Here is a 16,633-nt window from a genome sequence, read left to right as displayed (position 1 = left end):
GCTTGAGGGTTCTGCGCAGTATTTTGGCTGTTCCTAGCACTGCACTCTTCTGGACTGAGATGTCTGCTGTTGTCCCTGGAATCTGCTGTAGCCACTCCTCCAGTTTGGGGGTCACTGCCCCAAGTGCCCCAATGACCACGGGCACCACCGAGGCCTTCACTTTCCAGGCCTTCTCAAGCTCTTCTTTGAGGCCCTGGTATTTCTCTAGCTTCTCAAGTTCTTTTTTCCTGATGTTGCCATCGCTTGGTATTGCTACATCCACTACAACGGCCTTCTTCTGCTGTTTGTCCACCACCACAATGTCTGGTTGGTTCGCCATCACCATCTTGTCAGTCTGGATCTGGAAGTCCCACAGGATCTTGGCTCGCCCGTTCTCTGCCACCTTAGGGGGTGCTTCCCACTTTGACCTTGGGGCTTCCAGTCCATACTCTGCACAGATGTTCCTGTACACTATGCCAGCCACTTGGTTATGACGTTCCATGTATGCTTTCCCTGCTAGCATCTTACACCCTGCTGTTATGTGCTGGACTGTCTCAGGGGCCTCTTTGCACAGCCTACACCTTGGGTCTTGTCTGGTGTGGTAGATCTTGGCCTCTATTGCTCTGGTGTTCAGAGCCTGTTCCTGTGCAGCCATTATGAGTGCCTCTGTGCTGTCCTTCAGTCACGCTTTTTCCAGCCATTGGTAGGATTTCTTGATGTCAGCCACTTCACTTATCTGCCGATGGTACATCCCATGTAGGGGTTTGTCCTCCCATGATGGTGTCTCTAGCCCAGGGGTGGGCAAACTTTTTGACTCGCGGGCCGAACTGGGTTCTAAATTTGGACCGGAGGGCCGGACCAGGAGCAGATGGACGTAGGCGTTGTGTGAAGTCATATAAGCGACCTGTAAAGGTGATTGCATAAAAAATCTTGGCCTTTAGTAGGTAGTAAAGCATGGATATTCCAAACAATTTTTTTGAAAACAAATGCATTTATTAACAGCATTAAAAAAATAATAATTCACTAAAAAACTGCTATCAGTGATTCTCATAAAATACGACACTGTTATTATGAATAACAATCTCCATCACTTCAGTGCCTGCAGGTCAGATTAATGAAAGATGTTTATCTTATGAGATCACATCAAACGGCAAACATTCTGACCAAATATATCATCTTGAAGAATCGGTGAAAGCATACATCCAAATAAAGTAATCAAAACAGCAACACGGTGAGGGGTATCTGAAAATCAGAGCAGAGTTTTAACTCGCAAACACCTGGTAACAGAGGTGAGGAAACGGGAAACACCTCCTTAAAGTAAGCCTTAAGAACTTTACAGGTTAAGATTAGTCGCAAATAGGTGGTGCATCAATGTCCTTGAGCATCCTGCATTGTTTGAAAATTAGAATGGTCGCTAGTTTCAATCCCTGCTATGTGTACAAATCATATTCAAAATGCATTTTTTTACAATAAACTTGAGAGCCTCCCGTTCATTTTCAGTGGGAACAGTGTTGTTGGTTTCCCTTTTTTGCTAGTGCGTCATAGTCTGGAGTAAAATTTGTTGTGGCAATTCTTAGGAGAGATCCGAGGTGTTGGTCCGTTTACCTTGATCTGTGACGGGTTGATGTTGATGTGGATGAACGTCACGTCGCGTACGTCGAGCCAAATTGGCCACTCTTTTTTAACATTCGGCACTCACTTCTTTTTTTCGGGCCACTCATTTTAATGGAAGGATTCCAGGGGAAGGTTTGTGGGTGGCTTTAGCGCAAAACTGCATCTGAAAGCTCAGCGCGCGAATTATAAGAATGCTGTCGTCAAAGCCCACGCTCTAAATTCGGGACTGATACGAATAGAGCGAGAGTGCGCCAAGTCCGTACTACTGAGTACGTACACGCACTTGTGAGTGTGCACCGAGCTTTCTGACACGGCTTCCGGTAGTAAATGCGCAGGCGAGCGCTTCGCCATCTACTGGGAAAACGCAGTCATTGCAGGCAAAATGACCACAAAAAAAAAGTTTAATAATACAATTTGTTCAGGGTTGGCGGGCCGGATTAAACGGTCCCGTGGGCCGGATGTGGCCCGCGGGCCGTAGTTTGCCCACCCCTGCTCTAGCCACTCTTCCTCTGTTTGCCATTGTCTGAGACATTCACTGAGCACGTCATCCGTTCGGGCCTTTTCCTTGATGTACTCATGGATCTTGGCTGTTTCATCCCGAACAGTGGCTCTCACACTCAGTAGTCCTCGGCCTCCTTCTTTACGGCTAGTGTACAGTCTCAGGGTGCTGGACTTAGGGTGGAACCCTCCGTGCATGGTTACGAGCTTCCGTGTCTTGACATCTGTGGTCTGCGTCTCTTCCTTTGGCCAGCTTATTATTCCTGCAGGGTATCTGATGACTGGCAGGGCGTAGCTGTTTATTGCCCGAATCTTGTTCTTGCCATTTAGCTGACTTCTGAGGACTTGCCTTACTCGTTGTAGGTATTTGGCTGTGGCTCCTCTCCTATATATATATATATATATATATATATATATATATATATATATATATATATATATATATATATATATATATATATATATATATGCTATAGCATATATATATACATACATATGCTATATATATGTATATATATATATATACATATATATATATATGCTATAGCATCCAGTCTTCCAAAAAACATGAATGAGAGTATATTTGACATCTCATCACTAACGCACGCTCAAGTGAGGCATGACTGCTGATGAAAACAGATTCATTCATCCATTTAAAAACTATGTTTTGTCAAGCAACCTCATACCAGCTGCACTGTGAAAACACACCATTCAAAGCTGGCACAAAATATTAGCACTTTTTTCAGAGATGAGTGTAGACACCCATTATTGCAGAAAATAAATATGTGTGATTTGGTTTTAATTTTAATATTGCAGTAAGGTAAACTGAGAACTGTGGATTTAGCTTGAGAAATAAAAATAATAATAAAGTGTATAAATATGTAAATTATAAAAACATTTACATCATCCTCAAAATCTCAATGTGCTACAATACATCAGAAAAGACAAAACTAGAAACTAATTAAATTATTTTTCTATAAATGTGTGTTGTCGAGCCTTCAAAAACAAAACAAAACAAAAAAACATCCACATTCTGTGGTGCCCTTAGTTCTTAACCTTTTTCCTTGTTCGCACCCCATTTAATTCACCAACCAGTTCTCGCACCCCTAACCATAACCCTAAATAATTATTATAATAATAATTGGTTTACTTTACAGCTATAAGGCTTAATTACCATTATCCCTAATGCCAATTAACACAATGACTTCTTGATTTCCAGAATTCTTCACTTTTTTCGGTTACCCGACCATTATCCCCGAAAAAATTGTAGATTTCCCCCAAGGTATCCTCGCACCTCCTAGGAAGCCTTCTCGCACCCCTAGGGGGTGTGAGCACCCCCGGTTAAGAACCACTGCCTTAGATGGTCCAGGAGAACATTCCGCTGACTGGGAGCGGTGGAGCAGAAGGCACAGCGGTGGAGCAGAAGGCGTGGTTGTTCATTGTTCAAAACTTAGTCCTCAGAGGCTGGAGATGGTTGGCCAGTGCAGAGTGGAGGTGGGGTGTGAGAAAATAGCAGCTAAGAGTTTCCTGAGGTATAGGGGGCAGTGCCATTGAGGTACTGATAGGACAGCAGAGCCTTTAAATTATTTCCGTTGTTGAACAGGAAGCCAGTGGAGGGATTTATGAATGGGTGTGATGTGATGGTACTTCCGCATTCCCATCAGGAACCTGGCAGTGCTGCTTTGTATATACTGCAGCTACGAAATGTATTTGTTGGGGATCCAGAGTTTTGCCATGTTTCTGAGATGAAAGGAGGTTTTGCAGAGGTATTTGATATGGAGCTCAAAAGTCAAGTGAAGGTCCATTTGATACCAAGGTTAGTGACTGGAAAATGAGAGGTGACCGTTATGGCCAGAAAACATGATGGAGGACGACCGGCTCTAGTGTTGGGAGCTTTGAGATTTGCTATCGTATTTGAGCTATTGAGTCATCCATGCCTTGGTCTCCTCCAGGTAGGTGGTAATATAGGATGAGGGCGGGGCTGCAGAGGGGGCCGGATTTGCTAAACGGTATCAAATACTGTTTTTTTCCATGTATAATGCGGAAAATTTAACTACCGTTTTTTCCGTGTATAATGCGCAAAATTTAACTAATTTATTGTCCTAAAATCTGGGGTGCGCATTATACATGTGTACAAAATATTATTATTATTATTATTTTTTTTTTTTAAGAAAATCATGGTACAACAAAACCAACAACAGGACTGACCGACAAAGTCGTGGAACAAAAAGACAGGGTGACATTACCAAAGACAGGAACAGAAACCAAACAGACATCATGACAGTAACACATGCAATGATCCGACGGTGAGCGAGAGGCAGACAGGAACTAAATACAAAACACGTTACATTGATTGAGGTGACACAGGAAGGGAGGGGCGACGCGAACAGAAACTATGGCAACCTAGACACATAGCAAAACTGGGGACGAGACATGACAAATATCCCTCGAAATAAAACTTGAAATCACCTTTCTTCTTGTTTGTTGTCAATCGCGCATCGCATTCAGCCATCCTGCCCAACACGCTTAGTCAGTAAAATTCATAATTGAATCGTTTGATGCGATGGTGCAATCCTTGATGCTGTGTTATTGTCAAAAATATTGTTTGTTTTTTAATCTCCATCGCGGACCGGACGTCATACGGAGGCAGTATCACTGCGCATGCGCACTATGGATCCGATGCGCAGAACGGATGCGCAAGACACGTCAGTTATATAAAGAGTGAGAGTTCAGTTTTCTTCCTATTAGTTTCAATTCACAGTTTAATTAGCAGTTTCAATCAGCAAATAACAAAATGCGTATTACAGGTAATATTTTATTTCACAACACTTTGCCTTGTTCCTTTCGTCTCTGCTGTTCACTTCAAACACGCTCCATACGAACACAATGCTCTCGTATCAGACGCTTGCTGGATCACCTGCTCGTTTGCTGTCACAATGTACCCTACACAAATCCGAAACATTTCTTCGCTATTGAGTTTGCTAGCGCATGCACAGTGATACTGACTGGCAGAATAACATCCGGTTTTTCCCAAAGATGATCTTTTTTCTGAAATAATTTTACGTTCACGGACTTAAGTAGGAGTCAAAATTTGGGTGCGTATTATACATGGGTACAGGCTTTTTTTCAGCATCAACATGCCATTTTTAGGGTGCGTATTATACATGGGGGCGCATTATACATGGAAAAAAACGGTACTTTGGCATGAGAGGTCAAAAAGACTAGTGAATGGTGAGCCAGCATCTGCTGTCATCAACAGCTTTTTTATGACCCTGACCGTAGAGACTCCGAAGTGAGGCGGTTGTGGAGTTCAGCTGCAAGAACACTTTTCACTTTACTATGTACCCTGCCTGATAACAAGCAAGACTTGCCCACTTTAATGTCCACTACCTTTGGCTCAATTAACCCAATATTATCATTTCCAACTGCCTCCAGTCTACAATTGGGACCTGCATATACATATACATATATAGTTCCTATTTTCATTGCAATGGGCTTATGGTCAGACATGCCGAGATCGCATACTAGGAGGTTATTGACGAAGGCAGTTTGTAATAATCAGCTGGAGGTTAAGGCCCCTGGGGTGGGTTCGGACATCAATGTGCTGGGTCATGTTGAAGCTGTCCGACAGATGGAAAAAGAATGGCGACACAGTAGGAAGAGGAGGGGTTGTTAACATGAATGTTGAAATCATCAAGAATGATAATATTCACTCAAGTTGTGCAATGGGTGGTGACTCATGAAGAGGTCATATAACTCAGGGATCAATGATGTATTCAGTTTGGGTGGCGGGGAGACAAGGAAAGCCGAAAAATTTAGATTTACATTGAATGCAGCATTCAAATGAGGTCTGAGCGAGCAAGGGCTTGGGAGACAGGTTAACACAATTCTGGTGCATGATGGCTTGGCCACACCACCCCGGTCTGTGGCACAAACTTTGTTAAGGTAGCCATAGCTTAGGAAACTGAATTTATTGAAACTAGCATGTTGCTCTGGTAGTTTCACTAAGGCACATAGTCATGAATAATGGATGACTTGTTATAGAAGTCTGAGCACTTTGGATTACCCACAATGCATTGCCAGTGGACATATTGGTTGGAAATCCCCGCTAACACAGCATAATTTGCCATTGGTCAAAACATGTACATGTGTCATTGTCGGCTGTGATAGTTACAGGGAAAAAGCGGAAGAGTTCTTTTTTTTTCCTTCCAAAGATTATTACAAACCAGAGATTTGACGCCGACCAAAAAGAAAATCCAATTGATGAAGATGAAATTGTTTTAGCTGTCCACACCTCTTTTTCACCACTAGCTGTTGCCATGATTACAAGACGTGCTAACCAGTGCGCCACTGTGCCACCTTGCAAATGATCAAAGTCCACTTAAAACTTCTAGTTGGATGAACTAATAAAAATATTTACACATACTAGCATATCAGGGTTTGCAAAGGAAAAACCGAGAGGCTGACTACCAGTACGGTCGGCTACATAGGATTATGGGATATGTTAGACCTTTAAAAGGCGGGGTTAAAGTTTTGACCGACCCAGAAAGTTTGGTCAATTTGACCCAACTTTGGGTTGTTTTGCAAAACATAAATGGATCATGATTATTTTTGCTTCATTTTGCTGTGCCTGAATAAATAGAGGTCAAATCAATAAAGAATAAACAACATTTCTTACTTTTAATTTGTATTATATTATACCTCTTTCTCATTATTTTTTCGAGTGTGTGCTTGAATAAAAGGATTTAAACAGATTAAACAATATATAAAGTTTGGAATGAAAAGACTACACTGCAAGGGGTGGGGGTAGAAGGGGCAGAGTAACTCATTTGGAGGAGCTTTGCTCACAAATGCCCCCGATGACGCCAAGTGTATTGTAAGGATCAATAGATTAACTTGGCCAACAATACTTGTCTACTTGGTTTTTTTCCATTAAGTTTGAAGGAAGTGAAGTTGCATTCTTTTGCAGTGTCTTCCTGTCTATTCACTGTGGCGATCTATGGACTATACTCAGTGCATCCTTAATTTAGAAGCTCTACTGAATGTTATATTTGGTTCAGTATTGAGGGAAGCATTCACAGTAGGTCTCTGCTGCAGAAAAGTGTGACGAGAGCTCTTGTCCGGAAATCACATTATATGCCTTACAGAGTGTGGCCTTGGCTGAAAGTGCAGCGGACTCTAATGCACAGCCCTGCCACCTCTCCACCCCAAATGGAGGCCTTTCCACCTATTCAGAGCACACTCACATGGCTAATGGGCATGAAGGGTTAATGTTTCCAGTCCATGGGAACTCCTAAAACTTTAAGTTGGCCTTTCTTTACATTGAGTGAGGCGCAAAGTCAAAATGACCATTCTTTACATGCTGTTAAATGGCTGTGAACAATGGGCCAATCCAAAACAACAGGGAGTACATCAAGTTCGTCTCCTGCTTAACTTTGTCATCAATTCAAATAAATTTTTAGCAAAACACTACATACAACTTTAGGAGTTGTATGGCTACATAAATAATTTGAATATATTTCAGTGGGCAAAAAAAGATTATGTCACCTAAAGTAGGACATAATATAGAAATATTTTTATTCCTTACAGACAAATATTTAGAATTTCTGGAATGCCTGTCCAACCTTCAAGTGTGAAACTACATAATCAAATAAAAATATCTCCATTCCCGGTGTGGTAACGACAATCAAGACCTAAGTTGGCCCCACTGTAGGGTGGGTAGCAGTTGCTGCCTTTTTACCGATTCCGGCCCCAACATTCATGAGGCTGGGCTACCAATCCCGAATAAAGGTTGAAGTGATCCTTATCACACATTGCAAATGTTAGCCTGGTTAGCTTGGAAAAAGTAGAGAAGGCGATAACAACTGTAGCCAAAGTACTCAAAGGAAAGATTTTTGTTTATTATGGCCTGCCAGAAAGCATTAATTCAGACCTCTGAGAGTTGGCTGATAAAATAGCTGCTGTCCGTGTTGAGGATAACAAAATCAAGAACACCCCCATATCACCCTCAGAGAGACCCAACAGCTACTAGATTGATTCAAGAGTCCTCTCCTGGCCATGCCGCCACAGATGGAATCAGTACTCAGCAAGTATTAGCCATATTATGCAGAGAACCCCATATGCCCTTCAATCTGTTTTTGGAAAAGATGATGCGTGACCATTGGTCAAGTCCAATTTCTGCTGTATTATGTTTACTTGAAGTGTACTTAAGCAAAGCATGTGCACTTATACATTTACAGGAAATGCATCTGGAGATTTCTGTCCAACTTTGCCTGGGCTGTCAGTCACAATAAAAATAGATGTGGAGACTCCTACAAGAGCAAGCATTCTATTACTGACCAAGTCATTTCATAAAATGGAGGGGGGAAACTAATGGGAATGTCTGGGCACAGACCAACAGTAAGTAGATAGATAGATAGATAGATAGATAGATAGATAGATAGATAGATAGATAGATAGATAGATAGATAGATAGATAGATAGATAGATAGATAGATAGATAGATAGATAGATAGATAGATAGATAGATAGATAGATAGATAGATAGATAGATAGATAGATAGATAGATAGATAGATAGATAGATAGATAGATAGATAGATAGATAGATAGATAGATAGATAGATAGATAGATAGATAGATAGATAGATAGATAGATAGATAGATAGATAGATAGATAGATAGATAGATGTCAAATATCCACCACCAGTACAATCGGTAGAAAAGAAACAATGGAAAAAGTAGTCCTGTAGAATCACTGACTTAAAGACTTAAAAAAAAAAAAAAAAAACGTGTCTGATGACGCATGCAAATGCAGTAACAAATAATAGAGGCTGGGAGATGTTTCCTTCAAAAGAAAAAAGATAAACATGACGTTATCCATAAAGCTTGAACTCTGGCTGTCTGTGAAACATTAGAGCCATATGTTTCTGAAACATTGGGTTGGATCATTGTGGTGATTTTTTATCGTAGATGCAACATTATTTTTGTGAAGTTAAATAGTGCTATGGTTTTGAGGATACTGAGGGAGACAAATTATCATCTGCTTTTTCACAAGAGGAATGGTAACCCCCTTACATTTCGATTGTTTGACACTTGGTGCTTTTAAAAGCACTATTCTTAACACTATAGTTTTCATTATCTGCGTAAGATCTTCAATGTCTCATGGTCCATCCCAATAACATACCAGCTTCTCAAACAAAAATAAATGGATAATTGTAAAAACAAAGAACAATATTTATAATATGCAATGTCATATTGAAATTAGTGACTATGGTTACCCACAGTGTCCTTGATTAATCTTTTGGTCCAAGAACTGTATGTCTGTATGTTTTCAGTAATTCATAGGCATACAATAAACCTCAAGACAATAACGACACGCACAGGGCTTGTTACTCTGATGATTTGTTGGTCGCAGCAACTGTCCAATCATGCATAAACATTTTACAGCCTCCAGACTAGCTCTTTTGTGTGTGTTTGACACAGTACTATTTTGACCGGGCACACTCAGCTGCCCTTAGGATAAGATGAAATGTCTATCTTTTTTCCCTCTCTTGTAGAACTTCAATGTTACGATAGAGTAAGTTTAATTTAAGGAGTGAGAAACTTTTTTCCCTAAACGTGTACATAACGACTTCTGCCATGTGGCTTTTAAAGTTAAAGTTAAAGTCCCAATGATCGTCACACACACACATCTGGGTGTGGTGAAATTTGTCCTCTGCATTTAACCCATCCCCGTGTGATTTTAATCCATCCCCTGGGGGAGAGGGGAGCAATGAGCAGCAGCGGTGCCGCGCTCGGGAATCAGTTGGTGATCTAACCCCCCAATTCCAACCCTTAATGCTGAGTGCCAAGCAGAGAATATGGGGCAATGGGTCCCATTTTTATAGTCTTTGGTATGACCCGGGCGGGGTTTGAACCCACAACCTTCCAGTCTCAGGGCGGACACTCTACCACTAGGCCACTGAGCTTACCTTCCCAGGTAACAGAAAATAGTCTTCACTGTAAACATATGTGCTCATATACTCAATTTTTAATGGTTTGTTAGGAAAACAAGGTAGCTCAACTTGTCCCTATTCTTGATTGACCTCAGTCTCCCCTACACTGCTACACAAATGATACACACTCAATTATCAAAACTGCACAGGTAAAATGGCCCTATACATATAAGGGCCGTCTTTATACTTTGACTCTTACATCCATTCTTGGTTCCCTCAGAGAACAAAAATGCTGACAAAATGGGGTTTTCCAGGTAAACTGTACACAGATTTGGGTTACCATGGGAATCCTGCAAAATAAGGGTCATGCTCTGCTTAAGTTTCGGCAATCATCTCGACTGTAATGAAAAGCAGCATGTCGCAATAACTTGAGTCTTTACACTCCTTGGCAGTCAGCTTTGTATTATTCATTCCTAATGTTACAGTGCCGAACATAACACTGTGGTTTGAATCGATCCCAGTTCCTTGTAAGAGATTGAGCTGATGAAGATGGGATGCACCCAGATGTTTTGCTGAAGACATACAATGAATGATTCATTTGCCTGAGTAAGAATTTACGGTACAAACACTAGATGATAGGACACTCCTGAAGATTTCTGAAAACTTTGTTCCCATTGGGGGACATCTGGCCCTCAGCCAATGTTATCATGCTGTGAGCAGGACTTAAAGCAAATGAAGTAAAAATAAAGAAGGAAATTAAGGAGAAACTGTTTAAAGTTAGTGAGGCTGAATGCAAATACAGTTAGAGCTGTTTTTCTGAGCTGTACTTCTATTGACTGGTGTTATCTTGGAGGAAAATGAAAAAGACACACCATACTTTTGTTTGGACACATATTTGGAATACTTGATTACAGTTTGATTTGACATGGGATCATATTGCCTGTATGCTGACCAATATATTTTGATTAACCTCACGTGAATAATGATAGTTGGACACAAGAAATCAAATAACAAAACCAAGTGTCATTGTTTTTAGTGTAGACCTATATTCCATTTTTCATGTTATACTGACTGATTTCAATTAGAAAGAGTTAGAAAGAGACATCCGTCCATCCACCCATACATACATCTGAATTATAACATGCTTTTACTCATCCTGCAAAAAAAAAAGAAAAAAGTTACTGTTCAATTGTGCTTTGACAATATAAAAAAGCACTTGTTTAGTTTAGTTTATTTTATTATATTTTTTAACAGGCATAAACATTACAGACATACATGTCATCAGGATCTCTCAACAGATTGTTATGGCAGGCCAAATCTCTGTTCTCTGCAATTTACACTGTTATCTAAATCCAAACACTAGACCAGGGGTGGGCAAACTTTTTGACTCGCGGGCCGAACTGGGTTCTAAATTTGGACCGGAGGGCCGGACCAGGAGCAGATGGACGTAGGCGTTGTGTGAAGTCATATAAGCGACCTGTAAAGGTGATTGCATAAAAAATCTTGGCCTTTAGTAGGTAGTAAAGCATGGATATTCCAAACAATTTTTTTGAAAACAAATGCATTTATTAACAGCATTAAAAAAATAATAATTCACTAAAAAACTGCTATCAGTGATTCTCATAAAATACGACACTGTTATTATGAATAACAATCTCCATCACTTCAGTGCCTGCAGGTCAGATTAATGAAAGATGTTTATCTTATGAGATCACATCAAACGGCAAACATTCTGACCAAATATATCATCTTGAAGAATCGGTGAAAGCATACATCCAAATAAAGTAATCAAAACAGCAACACGGTGAGGGGTATCTGAAAATCAGAGCAGAGTTTTAACTCGCAAACACCTGGTAACAGAGGTGAGGAAACGGGAAACACCTCCTTAAAGTAAGCCTTAAGAACTTTACAGGTTAAGATTAGTCGCAAATAGGTGGTGCATCAATGTCCTTGAGCATCCTGCATTGTTTGAAAATTAGAATGGTCGCTAGTTTCAATCCCTGCTATGTGTACAAATCATATTCAAAATGCATTTTTTTACAATAAACTTGAGAGCCTCCCGTTCATTTTCAGTGGGAACAGTGTTGTTGGTTTCCCTTTTTTGCTAGTGCGTCATAGTCTGGAGTAAAATTTGTTGTGGCAATTCTTAGGAGAGATCCGAGGTGTTGGTCCGTTTACCTTGATCTGTGACGGGTTGATGTTGATGTGGATGAACGTCACGTCGCGTACGTCGAGCCAAATTGGCCACTCTTTTTTAACATTCGGCACTCACTTCTTTTTTTCGGGCCACTCATTTTAATGGAAGGATTCCAGGGGAAGGTTTGTGGGTGGCTTTAGCGCAAAACTGCATCTGAAAGCTCAGCGCGCGAATTATAAGAATGCTGTCGTCAAAGCCCAGGCTCTAAATTCGGGACTGATACGAATAGAGCGAGAGTGCGCCAAGTCCGTACTACTGAGTACGTACACGCACTTGTGAGTGTGCACCGAGCTTTCTGACACGGCTTCCGGTAGTAAATGCGCAGGCGAGCGCTTCGCCATCTACTGGGAAAACGCAGTCATTGCAGGCAAAATGACCACAAAAAAAAAGTTTAATAATACAATTTGTTCAGGGTTGGCGGGCCGGATTAAACGGTCCCGTGGGCCGGATGTGGCCCGCGGGCCGCAGTTTGCCCACCCCTGCACTAGACACTGACTTTTAGGGGTGTAAATCGCGGGTTTCGTCACGATACGATATCATATCGATACAAAGAACTACGATACGATATTTGCACAACAACGCCGCGCATTGCTCCCGGAAAGAGGAAGCAAGCAACAATGAACTGGATTTCAAAATAAAGTCACGTCTAATGTCCGAGGTCAAACACGGCAATATAAATCGATGTTTACGTTTAGCATCGATGCCAATAATTCGTAGAGCATTATATAGATTAATCGATGTGTATCGATGAATCGTTACACCCCTACTGACTTTAGTCTTACAATAACTTTCTTCTCTACAGTCCACAAATGGATTGTAGTGATGACCAGAATACCATAAAGCATATGTCATGTCTTTTTTGACTTGCAAACTCTTGCAATTTAGTTATTAAACTTTTTTGCTAGTATATTTCCAATGTTACAACATTGCTCCAAAATCATGACATTACTCAAGGGAACCAGAAATCTTTTTTTTTCTTCTCTGGACATTGAATAACGTTCAAATGGGATTATTTTGGAATATTACCTCACCTGGCACGTAATTCTTCCACTGTGGCCTGTACTTCTGTTCTAACCATATTAATATGTCATAACTAGATAGATTTGTAGCCACTGTTCATGAAATTATTAGGTGGTCTACATGTCAATCAATATACACAACACCACTTGGAATTACGAATTACATTGTCACTTAAGGGGCAGATTTATGAAGCTTTTTATTTCTTAGACAAACAGTTATAAGTGATGGAAAAACTGAGTATTACGTATGTAGTTTTGGAGGTAATGATGACTCTATGTGTCTGTGACTGACATGAGTCCAAGAAATAATATTTTCACTTGGAAGCACTTAAATGAAGAGGCCAAAGTGTTTTATTCTAGGGGATTTTTCACAGCAATTTAAATCAGTATTTCCCAACCTTTTTTGTCCACGGCCCACCACCAGCAGAAAACTGAATATGTGCCGATGCAGCACAATCAGACCAACACAACATGCAATGTCAAGATCCTCCGATTAGCCACGCATGTGTGATTAGCCAGGCCTTGCGCTAACTGACAAGAGGTTTGGCGATCCTTTTTACAATGCACTGCCTTTAATCCATGGCAGCAATCTTGACAATATATATAGTATACAGGAAAGTCCTCTTATGTAACTACAACAAAATATATTTTGATGGAACAACACTAAAAATATGACAATTTGCTACAATGTAAAACAGTTGTTGTACGGCTTGTAACCATAGTCTCCCTTCAAAATAACTTGACTCACAGTCATTATTGTTTAAACTGCTGGTCAAAAATAGTGAGTAAAAACTTGGCCCCGTGTTCCCCCATCCATTTTCATGATGGAGTTTTTTTTCTAAATCCGGTGCACAAGAAATCCCACAAGCAAATTCAGGACATATGAAGATTACTGGAACCATCTCCCAGGTATGAGAATGGCAAATGTGAAAAAGCACGGAAAAGTAGCAGGGGGGGGGGGATATACGCTGTCGCGGCGGGTGGGGGAATGCCCGCGAGAGTCACCGAGGGTAACGTTGCCCGGCCAGCTAGCCGGCTGATCCCCCCCCCCCCCCCCCATATATAAAAAAATGATTTTATTAACAAATTTACACGATTCACGAAAATACTTTAGACGGAAAAAAACACGGAAATCCGCGGATCCGCGGAAAATTCTCATCCCTGATGTCCTGTGGTCTGATGAGACAAGTCAGTCAAGCATGGTGGTGTGAGTGCCATGGTCAAGACTGCTTGAGTGCAGTCCACACAGGGGAAGTAGCGTTAGCTTCTCTTTCCAGTATAACAACCCAAATACATCTCCAAGATGAGATGACCACTACTAAAGAAGCTGAGAGTAAAATGAGCCAAAACAGCATTAAGCATCTCTGGGGCATCCTCAAATGCAAGGTGCAAAAGCACAAGGCCGTCTTGAAACACAGAGGAGTGTTGCATACGAGCCAGAAACAAGAGCGCAAGAGAAAGCATGTCAGCAGTCTAATGTGAGATGTCTAAAGTTACCCCCTTCTTCATTCCTCCACATTCTGCAATACATGACTGTCAAAGTGTATGTAGGCCGTTTTCAAATAGTTTTGCTTGACAGGACCCATGACTTGAGTACAGTACAGAACAGTCATTCATACTAATCATAGGGGTAGACTGGACACGTTCTCGCTTTTTCTCAGCAAGTCATAGTTATGACAAGCACCTTTTCAATTAGCAGCCCCAGTATATGTTCCAAAGTCTTAAAAAATCCACGAAATGAAATGAAATTTAAATTGACTACACAAAAGCTAAGGTATGTGTTACTGTCGCAGTCAATAATACAAATGGAGCATTTATATTGCAGCCGGGGCATAATTTATTATGTCTTAGCATCTTGCTAAATTGAATACTAAACCTCAGTTAGGTCAAATCAAATTATCTATACTTGGTACACATGCACTGCTTGTGTTGTTGTTTCTCCAGCTTCCATGGTGAGCGTTGTTGGGCGGAGTGTCCAGCGCCACACCTGCTTCCTATTACAGTCAGTGAGTATATATTGTAGGTGCAGCTGAATGGGTGAGTGCCAGATCAATCAATTGCTCACCAACGTCTAGACATTTTTTTCAGTTTATTCCTGGTCTGTTGTTACAGAATTTCAGCCAGTGGTTTTACTGTTCATTTGACTATTTATTGAATGCAAGCACTTCTATGATTCTTTGATTTATTTAATGTTTTTTGTTTTTGTTTTCTACCTCTACCTTAATTTAATAAAGCTTTGCTTGATTGCCTAATCATTTATCTTGTCGCCTTCAGAGTCCATCGTTTGATGCTTTTTGACAACCGTTACAATTCTTGGGCATCATTTTGTTTGTTGTAGTCTTCTAATTTGCCAACAAAATAATAGTGTCCTACGTCTTCCATCCCAAACATGGGATTATTGGTAACGTAATATACAGTAGTTAGTACAAGGGTGTATATTTGGACAGCGACCCAATGATGGAAGCAGTTTTCCAATAATGACAACGGATGGACAGACGGATTATATTATGAATAAGGATGGAATGACAAAAGGTGCCCAGGTCACAAATGAAAGACGGACAAATCTGGTAAATTACCCACATTTAGAATTTAAATTAGGTACGTTAGTCTACCCTAGGGTGCAGTACAGTTCACATTTGTTGGTCTTGTCTGATCATTAGGCTCTTGCACCGCTCCAACTCATGTCAGAACAACACAACGGAGAGCAACAGTTATGTACTCAGATAATATACATGTTGCTTTTAACCAAGTACAAGGTACTTACCTTGTGAATCAAAGGAGTGTAGGAATTGCAATCATGCAATTTTTTTTTTAATCTTTTGGGCATTATTTTTCAGCAGCAAAAGAGACCAAGTACGTACTGTATATGTAATTATTAGCTCTCCATTTTGAGAATTTTGGAATCCAGAACGGAATCTCTCCTGCTTTCAGGATTTACCAAGACAAATGTCCAATCGAACTGGCTCCCACTCCCTTCAACTCCTCTCACAGACTGTTCAGCCCCTTGCCATCTGGCAGTATGTGCTGACGCAAAGTCCAATATCACTGGAATGAGCAACAGATTAAAATCCCCAGGCTCTTTCGACAGTCTACACTTATGCGCAAAACAGGAAGACATTGTTGCTGTGTGCAAGCAAATAAATTTTCTATGTGGTTCTGCATTCACACTTGCTGTTTGCTCTGATGTCATAACTTTATTAAACCCACACTCGGGTGTGCATTGCATAAAAGGGACCTACCAGTACCACGGCATACGCACACTTGACATGCAGCCAAATATAATGATCCATCGTTTTTTGCGGATAATTGGTTCCAAGACCACTCGCAATAGGTCCTTGATGTAGAGAAAATATATTGTTACGATATCCACACAAGACTGTTAGAAACCTT

Source organism: Syngnathus typhle, linkage group LG6 (assembly GCF_033458585.1).
Source record: "Syngnathus typhle isolate RoL2023-S1 ecotype Sweden linkage group LG6, RoL_Styp_1.0, whole genome shotgun sequence".
Taxonomy (NCBI): Eukaryota; Metazoa; Chordata; class Actinopteri; order Syngnathiformes; family Syngnathidae; genus Syngnathus; species Syngnathus typhle.
The sequence above is the reverse complement of the archived record's forward strand: the minus strand, read 5'-3'. Positions refer to the sequence as shown.